This window comes from Anser brachyrhynchus, assembly GCF_964034855.1.
Source record: "Anser brachyrhynchus genome assembly, chromosome: 3".
Lineage (NCBI taxonomy): Eukaryota > Metazoa > Chordata > Aves > Anseriformes > Anatidae > Anser > Anser brachyrhynchus.
The window spans coordinates 23,853,254-23,868,598 of record NC_137696.1 but is presented as its reverse complement, the minus strand read 5'-3'; positions in this window follow the sequence as shown (position 1 = coordinate 23,868,598).

Genomic DNA, 15,345 nt, shown 5'->3' with positions numbered 1-15,345 from the left:
GGGACATGACTGAGGAACCACGGCACACTCCAGCTAACATCATTTTCATCCCTCAAATCACTTCATTCAAGAACAACCAAAGATGGTAGTGGTTGTTCTGTTTGCTCTCAGTTTATCTTTCCTATTCATTATTCATGTGCTCTTTCTTACCTATATACCTGTTACTTTTCAGAATATTCCTCTCAATATTCAATTCCACCAATATGCATCTTTAGAAGAAAAAAAAATATATGTTTATCCAAAAGTTGACAGTTTTGATTTTAAAATGCCATGGTACTTCATGGGCTTGTAGCTCCTGTGTTTCCCAGTCTGATGTTCTGCTAGCTGTTTGGTTCCATGATTCTCTAGTCTCACCGGGGACCTGCTGAACAACTACTATTTGTAAGGATATATTATATTTATTAGATAGAGAGGATGTTCTGATCTCAGATTACAGACCAACATGGGAAAGATAGGCAGAAACTGAGAAACCGAGTAAGAAATTAAGGTATCTGAATTTAAATTTCTACCAGATTGCATAGCAGCTTTTAAAATACATGCTCATGATCATTTCCAGTTGAAAACTAAAAACATTTCACTTCTATGTTCTCACCTATTTAAAGAGAAAACTTAAAAGTTTCCATGGCAGATAGTGTCATGAAACACAAAACCAATTGGTCACCGTAAACAGTTTAAAATGGAAACTTTCTGTCCAGCTCTAGGCACTGTTCAGCCTCTCTCTCTCTCTGAATGTTTATGAAGTGTACCTTCTCCCTTCTCCATCAATACATCCTGTAGTCCTTTTGCAATGGGGATTTAGACCTTAATCTAGATGATCAAGTCAAAGTCAGAGTGAAGAAAATTCTTTCTCTGAATGGTTGTAATCTCTTCCCTGTTTCTTTTCTCAGTCTTATTTATTTATTTATTTATTTATCCAGCCACAGAATTCAGACGGGGAAAATACAGCACGTTGCCAAAATCACATAAATTTTAATGGGTTTCCTGTTCACTTAACCCCACATCAACAGTGTGACCTTGTTAGCCTGAACCATGAACCACCAGGGTGGGGAGGCCAAGAGCAGGGTGGATCTGGACTCACTCCAGTGCCTATTGCACAAAGGAAAACGTGGGATGTTTCGTGGGATATTTTTGAAAACACTGGGTGTCTTTTTCAAGACACTTGTGCCCTAATTATATGGAAGATGGCAATAGATTTGGTAACCAGTCAGCAACCACCCCCAACACGACTAACACACAATTAGTACTTGGGCAGTAAATGTTACTTGAACTCTATCTACTATACTAGTCTACATTTCTTCAACATATCCTAAATTTTTATATGGCCTGCATGTCCAGGATATTTACACACTTCCAAGTCCTTAATGTATTTGTCCTGCAAGGCAGAGAATTCTAATTATTGTTAGCAGGAAGGAAATTGAGGAATATCAAAAGACTTAAGAAAAAAAAAAAAAGAAAAAAAAAAGGTGTTCTAGCATCGCAAGATTTAGAGGCACGTACTGTTAGTCCAGAAAGGACAAACATGATGATCTTCTCTGACCTCTTGTACAACGTAGGCCATTTAACTTCCCCAAATCAGTTCATTCTAAGTAGAACAAATATTTTAGAAAAACATCCCACCTTGATTTTAGAATTTCCACTGGTGGAGAAAGTGCCACAACCCTTAGTAATTTGCTCCTAAGGTTAATTACACTCCCTGAGAAAAATGTGCACCTGATTTTTAATCTGAATTTGTCCCTATAAAACTTCCAACCTTCAGAGCCTGTTATTTTACAGACTGAAGAGCCTTCATTTTAAAAATTACATTCCCCATGGAGGCAATTAGTGTGGGATTATCTCATTTAACTTTAACCACACAAAAATGAAGCATCTTGTCTCACCTAGTGTTTTGGGATCCTCCTGCAATCAACTGAGAGAAACAGGCACTACCAGAAGGCAATTCATTGCAGCTATCTCCATATGGGATTGGTTGCCCACTGGAGATATCTAACTTCTGCACTGAATGCGTAAGGATAACAAAACAGTGAGCCTAGATTATATTCCTAGCTTTAAGGTGGGGAAAGTTGGACAAAACAAATCCCTTAATTTTGGATTGTGATCAGCTTGCCTCATTAGGCCTCTATTTACTGGGCAAAACACCGCATTCATTAAGCTCTTCATGATAAATCTCCTCTTTGAGTTCCTTGCCCGTTCTTGGGGGTTTTCTCTCAGTGCTCCTCTGCTTATCAGTGCCCTTCTTGAGGTGGGACTCAGGATGGGACCCTGTGCTCCCAATGGGTGGCATCAATGCCAGTATCAGTGGTGACATAAATCCACTCTGCTCATATCTTACATTTGCTGCTGAACCTTACATGATCTTACATTTGCTGCTAGAAGTGATTACCACTTAGATGTGGCACTACACTGTGCTGGAAGCTTCTCTTTTGCTCATTATCCACCCATAATGAGTCCTAAGCCTTTTAAACAGTCACACCTAGAACAAGTAAAGTCCTGTAAAGGCCCACATTCGCTGTTTCTAGACAGAAGACATTAGAGTTTGGCCAGTTTGACAAAACATCTAGCTTGTTCTTTATCAAGCATATATTCATTTTATTGTTGTCTACTCTCCTGGTGTTCACATGGTCTGTAAGTATTACCTATAGAGACAGCTTTTTTTTTTTTCTTTCAGGACACGGTTAGGAATGTTAAACAGCTTTGCATCCAGAACCTTTCTCTGCAGGACTCCAATAGAAACACACCTGCTTAATGACGCTTTTCCATTTACAATTGCATATTGAGATGTACCAATTAGCTGTTTTTTAATTCATTTGATGTTTGCTACAATGATTTTGTAGCATTCTCATTTCTTAATCAAAATGTCAGGTGGTACCAAGTCAAATGCCTTACAGAAATCTAAGTACATTACATCAGTGCTATTACCTTTCTCAACCAAGCTTATAATCTCATAAAAATGATATCAAGCTAGTTTGACAAGATCTATTTTCCACAAACCCATGTTGAAAGGCATTAATTATATTACCTTCCTTTAATTCCTTATTAATCAAGTCTCATATCAGCTGTTCCAGTATTTTGCCTAGGATCAATGTCAGGTTGACAGGCCTATAATTACTCAAGTCATCCTGTTTAACCTTTTTAAATATTGGCTCTATATAGGCTTTCTTCTAGCCTTCTGGAACCTCCCCAGGGCACCAAGATTTGTTGAAAATCATCATTAATGGTTCAGAGAGCTCCTTTGCTAGATCTTTTAAAATTCTTGGTTAGCTTCTGTAGTCTCTGTTATGACCATATGTCATTATTGCTGAAAAAAAAAAAAAAAAAAAAGGCCTGGAAGCTTCACGAGATATTTAACATATCTTCCAGTATTCAAATGCCTGCTCAAGCTTGGCTGGCAGTGAGCTGCTCAAAGAAAGGAAAAACACAGAAATACAAATGCATTTTTCATCCCTGCCCTGGTCACTGTAAATACCACTTACTCACATGAGAGCCTATAAATTCACATGAACACTTGCCACATAGCCCTGCCTTAAATAAAGCCATCGTGTGACCCCACTGCAGTCTCACAAATAGTGGCAGGCACTTCCAAGGAGCATCACAAATTTCTTCCAAGAAGCTTTGCTAGTACTGCAATGCAAGCCTGGTCTTACACTCTCTGCTGCATCCACCGATATTCAGTACCCTTCACCCTTTTGGGGTGTGGAGGTTTCCCTCTATATGCATCACTGCATGGCTGAGCCTCGTTCAGGCTGTGGATGAACCCCCGCAATCTGACTAGTACAATTAAGTTTGAAAATACTTGATTCCAATCATTTCTACGTGATAAAAAAGAGACTAGTTTCTGCATATATTAATTACTGTCTGAGCAAACAGCACATACAAGGAAATGGAAAAAAAATTATGCACTGGTTGTTATTTTTTAATACAGAAATATTCTAAAAATTCAGTTGTAGGATATGTTTCCAAAACAATACAATTTACAAATGGGACACTGCAACCTTATCAGCAGTGGCTATTGCATTATTTTGATAAGGGAACAGATGCTTTTGTTAGATTTATTAAAAATACCATAACAGAAGTGTATCCTGTTGTAATTTTTAGATGTCTTCATTTAAGTCCGGTTTTAGTACTCGGAATATTTTGTTTTGTGGCTACCCAGACCATCTTCCAATGGACTGAAGAGCAGGTATGTCTGTGTTCCCGTTCCCTTTGAACTAGCAGCTTCTGTGTAGCAGGCAGAAGGGGTGTTTTTAATTCTAAGTGGGCATGCCTAATTTAACTCTGCTGGTCATTTAGCTAAGTTGTGCACTGAGATTTTTTTGTGAACAAGTAATAAAATGCATGGACAATTTTCCACATAAACATTTTCTGAGTTACTTGCATACCATCTGAATTCTCTACATGTTCCTTCTAACAGATGAAGCCCCCGAAGTTTTTGTTTCTGTTGGTTTTGGTATTTTGTTCAGGTATCCTTGAGATTAGTTAATGAATTAATTATTTTCTAAATTGCCCTGTGCCAATGCAGCTCATAGTCAGGAAGCATGAAGGTAGGGTTGTTTGAAAAGCTGACTGAAATAAGCAGAGCCTGTTCAGATGTGTGTGTGTGTACGTAACAGATACATAGACAGATATGGATCTATCTATCTGTAAATTTATATATGTGTGTAAACATATGTCAGTTGGTCAGATTATTATTTGGATAGAGAGAAAGAAAATCACCCCAAATTTAGAAGGGAAATACTATCATAAAAATTGATGAATATTTTAAAATTAAATCTTACCATTGAATTGTAAAGGTGTGTTAAGTAAAAGAAGATGACATTAAAAGTATTGTACTTTTAAAGTAAAAAAAAAAAAGAAAAAAGACATCCTCTTAGCTAATGTTGCGCATCTGGCTGCCTCACTGCAAAAAGATGCAGCAGGAAGAGTCATTGCCAAGAATGGCAATAAAAGTGTTTGGACGCATGGGCCTCCTTCTTTCTGTACTTCAGGTTAGTCCACATGAAGATGAGCAGAAGTGTATGGATTAATGACTAATCTACATGGGATAAATCTGAGGGTCCTAAATAAACTAATGCAGTAAAATTAAAAATGGAAGCACAACTGTTTTATATATCATATACTTAAGCTGTGCAACAATAACAGAGGAGATGGTTATAAAGGCAGTAATGGGACACTAATAATGACAAGAGCTGAATTAGCACCAGCAGTTACAGAAAATTATATGAACACCTAAATATTGTAAACTAGGGAACTTTTTCTTGGTATCCACATGCGTCAGTTTAATTTTTTTCCAGAGTTGTTTGTACCCTTGTTGGAGGCAAAATATCTAACTCAATAAACTGGACTCATCCAAAACTATTTCCTATGAGATAAATTTCCAGTGCTCACCCAGTACCACATCGCTAAAAGTGTACAGTTACTTCACACTTACCTGTTACCTGAGCCAAAGCTATGCAGTAACAGTGCTCCCTTTATCGAAGGAGCATCGTTAATACCGCAGTGAGCTCAGGGCAGCAGTCGTACCTGGGAAGCAGTGGGTACCCTGAGCTGAACAGACCACGTGTCAACGTTGGCACTTTCTTGTTTACAAAACGCATCAGTCACAAATAAAAGTTGCTGTTTTCAAAAGCTTTGTTTTGGCAATTCACACATGTGGAATAACAGTCCCAAATCATAAATGTCATACCTTTGTCACCAGGATTTGAAGAAACCTGCAGGGTTCCTGTTTGGATGCAAATCCCAGTAGTCGCACCTCCTGCGATTCACATCAAAAAAACTTTGAAAAAGGTTTTGATTTTGGCAGCTGCTCTCAAGGCTAAATTTTCTTTCAACTCTTGCCATCCCAGTTTGGGGAAAGCTCTGCTTCTTCTGCACAGAGGTCTTGGCTTCCATCTTCCCTGCACCCCTGCCTTTGAAACCTAGCAGGGAAATTGAAAGTTAGTGCAAAGCCTTTCTTCCGAAGGTGAGTCCCTTTCCTGATTTCCAGTAACTGCTAGTACCTTGTGACATGCTGACAAAGTTTGCCTTTTCCCACAAACACCTCAGAATAATGAGATGTGTCAAACTAAACAACATTTGCCTTTTTTCAAGCGTAATCTTTATTTTTTAATGTTTAATGTCTTTCAGGGCTCCTGGGAAGAGCCAGGTTGTCAGCCCAGGTTCAGCTCCACAAAACAGCTAGTCAGGCTGCTGCCAAAGGAGCTCCTCCACGTGGTCCCACACCTGCCCTTAACGTGGTGGGGAGAGCAGGGACCGGTGGACAGTGTTTCTCCTATGTCTCTTCACCCCACAGGCTGGCACCCACATGCTGCAAGGGCAGAAACCCCACTGCACCACTGTGGACCAAACCACGCATGTCCCTTCCGACAGGACTAGGACTGAGTCTGAGGAGCAACCTCTCACCAGGAGCTGTGCAGGGCATCCTGCTGCAGGGGCTGGAAGATGCCACTCATCATGGTGTCACCCGCCCCCAGTGGGATGGAGGCAAAAGGATGGAGGAATCACAGTAGCCTTGATGGGAATCTCAAAAAAGAAAACAAAAAAACAGTGCTGGGGAAATTCGGCAAGATATGGAAGTCTGCACAAAACACCTCTCGCCCCCAAATCCCCACCTGTCTGCAGGCTTCTTATTCCTCCTCCAGAAGAAAACAAAATGTTAAAAGAAACAAGTTCACTTCAGTTCAAGTTTCCTCCTCTGCTATTTTTCTTGTCCTTCAGGCTGGCACTGTTCAGCCTCTGCGTTCAAGCACCACGCGTTCCCTCTAGAGCACAGTTAAGAAGCGCACACATGATCATTTAAGTGCACACTTTACTTATCTATCCTTAAGAACACAAAATAGACCGAGGAAAAAAAGACGATGTCTGTATGCTCATTAAAACACTTCCAGCCCAGGGCAAGGATTTGATCAAAAGGATTCCTACCAATGGAAGGGCATGCTAGAGCCATTGTAAGAAGTTGTGTGCGAGCGTCCGCGTTCCTTTCCTTTTCTTTCTTGTGCCCTGTCCCTTCCACTGCCACCTCCAATCTCTTTTCTTCCAGCTGGGGGAACAGAAGAGATTTCAATTCCTTGATGACAATTGTGTCCTTTGAGCAGCCAAAGCAAAAGGCACTTTGAGTTCAAATGAGACTGTGACTTAAACCAATATTAGCCAAGACCAACACATGTTTATTGTAATATAAGTAACCTTCATTCTGATCAGCAGGTTTTCCTCACCCCACTGCAGTTTTACTCATTGCCTCTTTTATTCTTCCAAAATGAATAAATGAAATGGCTGCACATTTTTATTCACAGCAGTGGGTTTTAGAACTTCAAATCAGAGAGGCGTTTTGATTTTAGAAATAAACTCCAGAGGAAACAGTTTCAACCAGAACTTTCATTTATTTTTTTTTTTAACCAGTTTAAGGTAACATCAAAACTCACCTTTCCAAAAAAATGAAACCTCACAGCATTCTTTTAATCCAAATTAAATAAAGTGTCATCCCTGTGTCCTCTTCCTTCATATTTAGAGGGAAAGAAAACTATCCTGCCCATACTTTAATGGTTTTGTCTGCAAATCCTAAATGCTCCGCTGCTTCAAATTTCAAATGATCTTATACAGCCAAAGTCTCTTTGGTGTCAGCAGCTGCCCAGGTAGCAACACAACCATGAGAACGCTGCTGATCAGAACAATGAATGCCTGATCTACAGATGTCATATCAAGGTAGAAATCTTGATGAGCATTGTAGTGACATTACAAAGTGGATTACACATGCTGTATCTGGGTCAGAGAAGGAGTTATTTCAGTAAGGTCAACAAAGTGCTTCTGACCAAACTTATTTTTCTACATTTAGAGAGAGACGCTTCTGTTTGTTTCTTCACGTTACATTTAATAACAATATTCTCTCTGTACTTCTGTATCAGTTTGCAAGCAAAGTTAAAAGGAAGGCAAACCAGCCCCATGCCTGGGGTTGCATAATTTCAGACGCCAGGTACAGCTCCCTGGTCTTCTCCCCTCTGTGGCCAGGGGCCCAGCCACCGTGTCCTAGGCTCTTAAGTGAGCTATGTGTTAAAGGGTCTGTCCCTCAGTTTGTCCCTACCTTCCTTCCCCACTCAGTATGAGGATACAGGTAGGAACTTCTTGCTTTCCAGCTGTGTTGGGTGTCGAGGAAGCAAATACAGCAAGGTTGTAAGGTCCTCGGGTACCCCAGCCCAGTGGCTGTGCAAGTCCCAAAACACCTAACTTCAAACCTTTGAGGCTCTGTGTGGTGAAGATCTCACTGTAGAGCACACAAGACATGTCATCTTGAACCATCTTTCCCAAAAATGGACAATAGCCCAAAGGCTAGGAGAACTCATCTAGATGGCAGACAGGCGATGAGGTTGCTCTGTTCTGGGAACATAGCAGCTCAAAGCTGTTGGCTTACAGCACTGTGGGTGCGAGGTAGGGATACTTGCTTTGTGAGATTTTTTTTGGCTATCCCAACTTGTTTTCTCATTTTCATTTTAAATATTTTTTTCTTTTATTCTTATGAAATTTAATACAAACCATGTATATATATATACATGGTGGTCGGGAGCAGGGGGTGGTCAGACTGGCAGGCAGCAGGCAACAACCTCCCACCCAAGGCTGTCAGCACAGCACAGATCTGGGGAACCATCCCAGGAGGTCCCATCCAGTGGAGGAGATTCTGGAGCCTGTGCCCATGGGGTGCCCAGGCTGTACCTCGGGGTGCAGGGCTACGGGGACTCTGCTCTACCTCACCTGGACCCAGGAGCTTGGGTGCTGATCAGAGCAGGCACCCCAGAGAAATGCCCAGCTTTGGTCCACACCAGTGAACCTGAAAGACTGTGAGGTCACTCAGCGGACTAAAATAATGGTGCAGTTGCACCCTCTATGAGCCACTGGTATGGTTTCATGCTGGTTACTAATAGTCAGCCAGATGTATTGACTTCGACACATGTCCTCTGCACTGCAATAGGTAGCCTAAAACAGTAGAGGCAGACCTTAAACTGAAGCATGGGGCAAGCTCTAAATAACTTAAAACTAAGACTGTGAACAAAACCTCTTCCAACGGTGTTCATTTTTACTTGTTTTTAAAAAGAAAAAATAATAGGGGTGTACTTACTTGAGGTGTTGGGAATCCTAACACTGCAAGTCCACATGCTAAGTCTGTAACTGAAAGCTGCGATTATCAAGACTGTAGAATTGAAAAAAAAAAAAAAAAAAAAAAAAAAAACATATAAAGCTGAGAAAAACTGTTCAAGAGATTAAATAATCAAAAGTAAACAAAATTGTTACTTTTGCCAGTTGCTATCCATCATATCAAAACCTGTGAAATCTTTTGGTGGTAATAAGAAATGTATTCTGCATTTCTCTGTGATGACTGTATGCTTCATTCAAGAGCAGAAATACATGTATCAGATACATTAGATTCCTGAGGGTATGATCCAACACCCATGGAGGACAACTAGGATTATCCCGTTGACTTCTACAGGCATTCATTGAAGTTAATATCCTCCTGGTGCTTCATTACCTTCTTTAATGGATAATTTTGAACAAACACCTTTGTTTTAAAACGTTGCTGCTGTTATATAAAGAATGAGTTTATTTGCTTTTATTATAGTGTATGGTTCTTTTTCTATCAATGTGCTGTAATCCACAGTTTAACTCTGATGTTAAACAGTCAACTTATTTAAATGGGAAAGAAAAGCTCCCCCCCCACTTTGTTTTAATAAGGCTTTACCACATACATAAATAATGGGCACAATTTGTTTCCATTAGGAAGATAAGCTTTCTTCAAAACAGTTCACTGTTTAAGGCTTTAAATTTTTCCAGCACTTGCACAAGGTTGCAACAAACCTTGACTTATTTACAGAGAGATGTCGAGTGGAGATAAAACCACTTAATAATCCACCAGTTCTTGCTAAATACATTTTCCTTCCATGCCCTCTCTGAAAGCAGGTAGGATAGCACTCTTATTTAGAATACTCTTAAATTACTTGGATATCCTTTTATTTTACTGAAAGCTCTTTGAACTAAAGGCTTTACAGAACAGTTTCAATAAATGGGGTTTATGGCTTTTCTTAACAAAATAATCCTGAAAGTGTTTAGGGTTAAAACCATTTCAAAATGATTATACTGTAACAATAGAAGAATCAACAACAATAGCATAAAGAAAACAAGATGTGCCTCTTTGAAGGAAAGTTGACCAGGTGGCCTCAGTGACAGAAAAAAACTTCTGATTTTGGGAACTTTTCTCAGATATGCAGCAGCAACAACCAACTGCCCCAAATGCCCCAACTGTTGAGAAGAAAATATTCCCATCAATAGAAACACCTGACCTCGGCACATCTGAGTGCATTCCAGCTTTTTTCTGTGTTTGTTCACAAGGACTGCGCTTGAGTGGACACCCGCTCACAGCAAGACCTGACTCAGTAAAACTGATATATCGCCACAGGGAGCCTAATGTATTTATCGAAATTTCCCCTTCCTTTGTGTTCAGCTGCTCCTTGAATGTCATAAGGTTGCTTTTTTTTTTTTTTTTTTTTAAGTGTTCGTTTCTTTTTATCATTGCATTTGGTGCAGTTCTCAGGCAGCCTTGCAGTATCTCTGTTCTCCCTCGAAACGTGTCACTACTAGTTGCCTTTTCAGCCCTGCTGCTGGCCCTTGGAAGCCAAAGGAAAGTCTCTGTGTGCCTCTGTCAAGCTTTTGTTCCAGCTCTCGCTACCCCGTTCCTGGTTGCACATCCCTGTTTCAGGATTTGTTTTATTATTTCAGTCACCGCACGCTTTCATCATAAATCTCTCTCTCTCACTGGAGCACCCGGCCCTACCCCGAGGGCACTGATACTTCCCAGGAAGAGAGAGGAGAGTCTGCCTCCTTCTCCCTTACATCTTCATCTTCTCTCCCTGCAGGATTATGGTGGTGACCTTCTACATGCCAAAACAGCCACCCAGGAGATGAGGCAGTGAGCAGGCGACTCCGGCTCTGCGGAGGGAGTGGAAGTTCAGAAGTAAGGGAGAGTTTTGACTCAGCCTAACTTCGGGACTTAAATAACTTATGTAAGGTGTATATTCCCTGTGTGTGACTGCTGGAGACCACAGCAGGAGAGGAAGACCTTCGAACCTGGAGGAGTTCATGCCTCTTTATTAACCCTGCAGGAAACATGGTGAACACCTGGAGTGTTACTCATCAAACACCTTGCACAGCTCCCCCCGCCTCGGTCACTGCCTTTCTCGTTTTGCTGAGGAAAAGTGCATCTCTGCCCACGTGCAGGGGGGCTGACCGCCATGAGCCCCACGCCTTCCCCTCCAGGCTGCCAGCAGCGAAAGCAAAGCAATCAGCAGGTGCTGTTTGCAGAGGAGGTTTGAGAAAATCTCCCTCTGCCCCCTCCTGCAGGCTCTGCACACAGGAGCGCTACACAGGAAACAACAAATACAACATTAGTCATTTCCTCCTTGCTGCCAGCTGCTGATGGTTTGCATAAGAAGAACCCTTGGACTTCAGATTATTTCTTAAAACGCCTCTCGCCCCAAATCTCTCAGCAAACATTCGCTGGAAGGGTGCCTGCTCGGCCGGCCACGCACCGCTCCCTGCAGCACCCAGCCACCTTCCCCCGGCACCCGCCGCGCCTGGGCCTGCACGTGTTCATCTTCACCTCAACAGGAGGCCTCACCCAACGGCCCACTGAGATTGTGCTTGTGAAGAAGCCTAGCACTTGTAATTGTAGTTAGGTTAAGGCTTAGCTGCTTCGTTCGTGATTAATGCTTAGGTTATGGTGGCATCTACAAATTTCAGTTATGGATCAGGGCCTGTGTGACACGGTAAGGCTAAGTGACAAAGAAGATGGCCTTTGCCCCCAGAAAACAGATAGTCAACAAGGCAGTCAGGAAACAACTCGAGTGTGAAAAAGAAAAACAGGTGGGATGAGACAATAAAAAGAACAGGTTTAGCAAAGAAGCCAAAGCCTCGTCTTCACAAATAAGATTTTAATTTTGATGTGACACTTGCTTCCCAATCAGAAGGTGAGCACTCCATGAACATTGCTCTTTGTCTGCTTTGGAGTATTTTGACTCATTTCTCATCTGGCATGAATGTGATTCCTCAAGCCTTCTTTTACGCTCCTCAGAGAAACATGACCCTGGGGAAACCTAGCATTAGCTTCCCCAACATAAAAGCCAACATCTTGATCCAAGTAATTCTTATGCTTTAGTACACAATATCTCTTATACCTTGAGAAGATCTTCTGTCCAAAGCCTAGCACCTCCTTTACCTCTTCACGAAGAGGTGAAATGTACCCCTGGGTAGTGGGGAGGATGGCAGCACATCCTGCGGGGTATCTCCTTGCTGTGGAGTGGGATGAGTGATGGTGAAGCCCAAGGTAGCAGGATGAGGTGAGGTATCTCCTGATCCTGCTGGCTGGCCCCGGTTGGGAAGATCAGCACAGTTAGCACAACCCCGGGTCACAGGACAAGCAAAGAGTATTAGGAAGTTTCAAAAACAAAAAAATAAAAACCACCCACCCCAAAAAAATTTCTGTAGCTGACACCAACTCATAAACAAGATCCTTAGAGGACAGTGAGGTTACAGCACAAATCAGCCTTATTTTCTCCTTAACCACTTGGTTTCTAAGATCATTCACCAGAAGAGCAAACGTGTTTGTGGTGAATTGAGGCCCCTGCTCTCATTCTGCCTTCGGCACAGGCTGGTTCCAAGAGCACATCCTTAGGTTCTTCATGTGAGCTCCATGTCCTTCACCACACACCATTTTATACTTTGCCAGACTTTGAACTCGACTTGCCTCTTCTCCACTCTTTATACACACCCTACTGTATCAGATGCTTCCTCCTTCAGTTAGTTTATATCCTCCCTTCTCTGGTGATCCACATAAGTTTTATTCTTTTTGTTTTGCTTTGTTTTGTTTTGCTTTCCTTTCCTTTAATGGTGGGTTTATTACTGGGATTGTGTACAACTCTTAGGCATTACTGTCATTTAATTTACCCTGAAAATGTATGTATGTTTCCTCTCTGTCACCATGTCATCCCCATTTGAATGCATTTCCAATTTCTTACCTCAAATAAAATGGTTTGTGTAGTAAATTGCAAAATCTGCATTACTTACCTCTACAGGAAAGACAACTCTTGCTTCAGCTCTACTTATAAATCAGTCACTTTTTGAAAAATCTGTTCTGACATGGGGCAAGCTGGTAGGAGCTTTCTGATTCTCTCTAGTGTTTCTTTTTCTTCACCCTCCCCCCAGCACCACAGTCCCAGGAAATTATTGTCTGCCTCTGAACCTGCTTCCCATCCTCTAATGCGAGCACACCGAGGCAGTGAATCCATTAATGTTTCTGGCTGTCTACCTACGCTGTCAATAAATCATGTTCACCATATCTCCTTCAGTGACCCCTTGTTCCTTACATACTTGAGTACTTTCTTATTATTTATGTTAACCTCCTCTGCAATCTTACTGCATTTTTTACCTGTTCTTGCCTTGTCGTTGTTTTACTGTCTCATTTTGCAGTCATGCTCAGAACCTCTTTTTAATATCTCACATGCAGCACTTCTCACATATTTGTTATATATTTGTTCATTAATCATTGGGTTTGGAGGACAAATGATGTTCTACACTTGTTTCCCTTTTGAAGCTAAATCACAGATCTCTTCATCTTTACTTCCTTCTAAAATACTCTATCAATGTTAATACTGAAATATGATTTGCATCTGAATTTGGGCTGATCATGGACTTATAGTCCTTAACCCAAATAAAATTACCTTGCCAGGAACAAAAGAAGTTATAATAAAAAATGAACTTACATGATATGAGTTTCCTTGCTGAAACCTGCCTGCCAGCCTCCTCTATTCTGTGGGTATTTCCTTGGGACAATTTTCTAGGTCTAATACAATGAACTCTATTTCTAAGGTCTACAGTCTAACATATTTTTGTTTGTTCACTTTTTAATTTGGGGGTTGGCCTCTGCCTTGTATCTCCTCATTGCAGTTCCTCCCCTACCTCCCCATCTCTACATGTAAGTGGAAAGAGTAGACCTAGTTGGAGCAATGTCTTTCTTCAACACTGACATTTATTATTGATAGGTACTGAAACAAGGTGCAGGGGACAGCCCCATCCCAGTCTGCCAGAAGCCCAGCAGATATGGCAGTAATGAGGGAGGTAGGAGACAGCAGTCTGTCCCTGCTTTACCTAACATAATCAGGAACATCCTACAACCTAAACAGTGGCCCTGGTTGTGCAAGCTGACTGTAAGCTTCATCTGGTCAAGCTTCATCTGGCCACTTTTAGATGCCTTCAGTACAGCCTTCTACATCTGAACTCATCATCCATATTGCCTTATGGCCGCTGGAGAAAAGAAGGAATTGTTAGCACACATTATTTAAGCCTTAAGTATGACTGTTGCTTTCCACCAACTATAAATGGAGGCAAACGGCGGGAATCAAATGGAGAGGTCTACCTTGCACCTCAGCAGCTGAGGAAGAGGTCTGACCACTGACCACTCAGCCAACTTTACAAAATGAATGAGGTTGAGGAGGAAAAGTAGAGGCTCGTTCCAACACCTGTAGGTACAGCCAGCTGCCTGGACTAGCTGCCTTTCCCTGCTCCTTGCTGCTCTGTTCCTTCAATGTCATCTGCCCTTCTCTGTTGTGTGCAAACCACTTCCACACTGAGAATTTGCTGGGCGATGCCATTTCCTGGTCTGCTCTCCCGCTTATTTTTATTGCTCTAATCCTTGTTCAGTGATATACCTCATACCTGTCAGTTCATCCTCCAGAAAGTCCATACCAGGTCATGTGCTCGCATTGCAGTTACCACAGCATTTTTCATGCTGTGCCTATGTATACACACTGATTTCCACACTGCCCCAGAAGGCTTCATGGGCGCAGTTTGTGATGGGAACAATCACGTACTACCCAATAATTTCCTTAAACTGACAGAACATTAGCATTTTCCATGCTAGGAACTTGTCCTATCACCTGTTAGATTTAGAAGTTTTTATTACTTACCATGAAGTAAGGCATTTTTTCCTCACTTGCTGCAGCTAAAAGAGAAGAAACAGAACTTCTCTTTCTTAATGCTGTTATTTCCTAGCTGAGTTATGTCCTCTTCTATTCTCATATCTTGTGACAGGAATTAGTTTTCTTTCTTGTTTCTACTTTTGCCACAGACTTTAGACTTTAGACTACTCATGTCACAAAAAAATGGAAGGCTATGTTTTAGATGCTCTGGAGAATCAATTGATATACCTGAGAGGGACAAGGTGTAAAGGTATTATTATATCTGCCAGGGACAGCCAGAGACGGCCACATAATTTAGAAGAGTGTCAGGGGTGCTCTAAAATATGCAGGTGTTCATGAC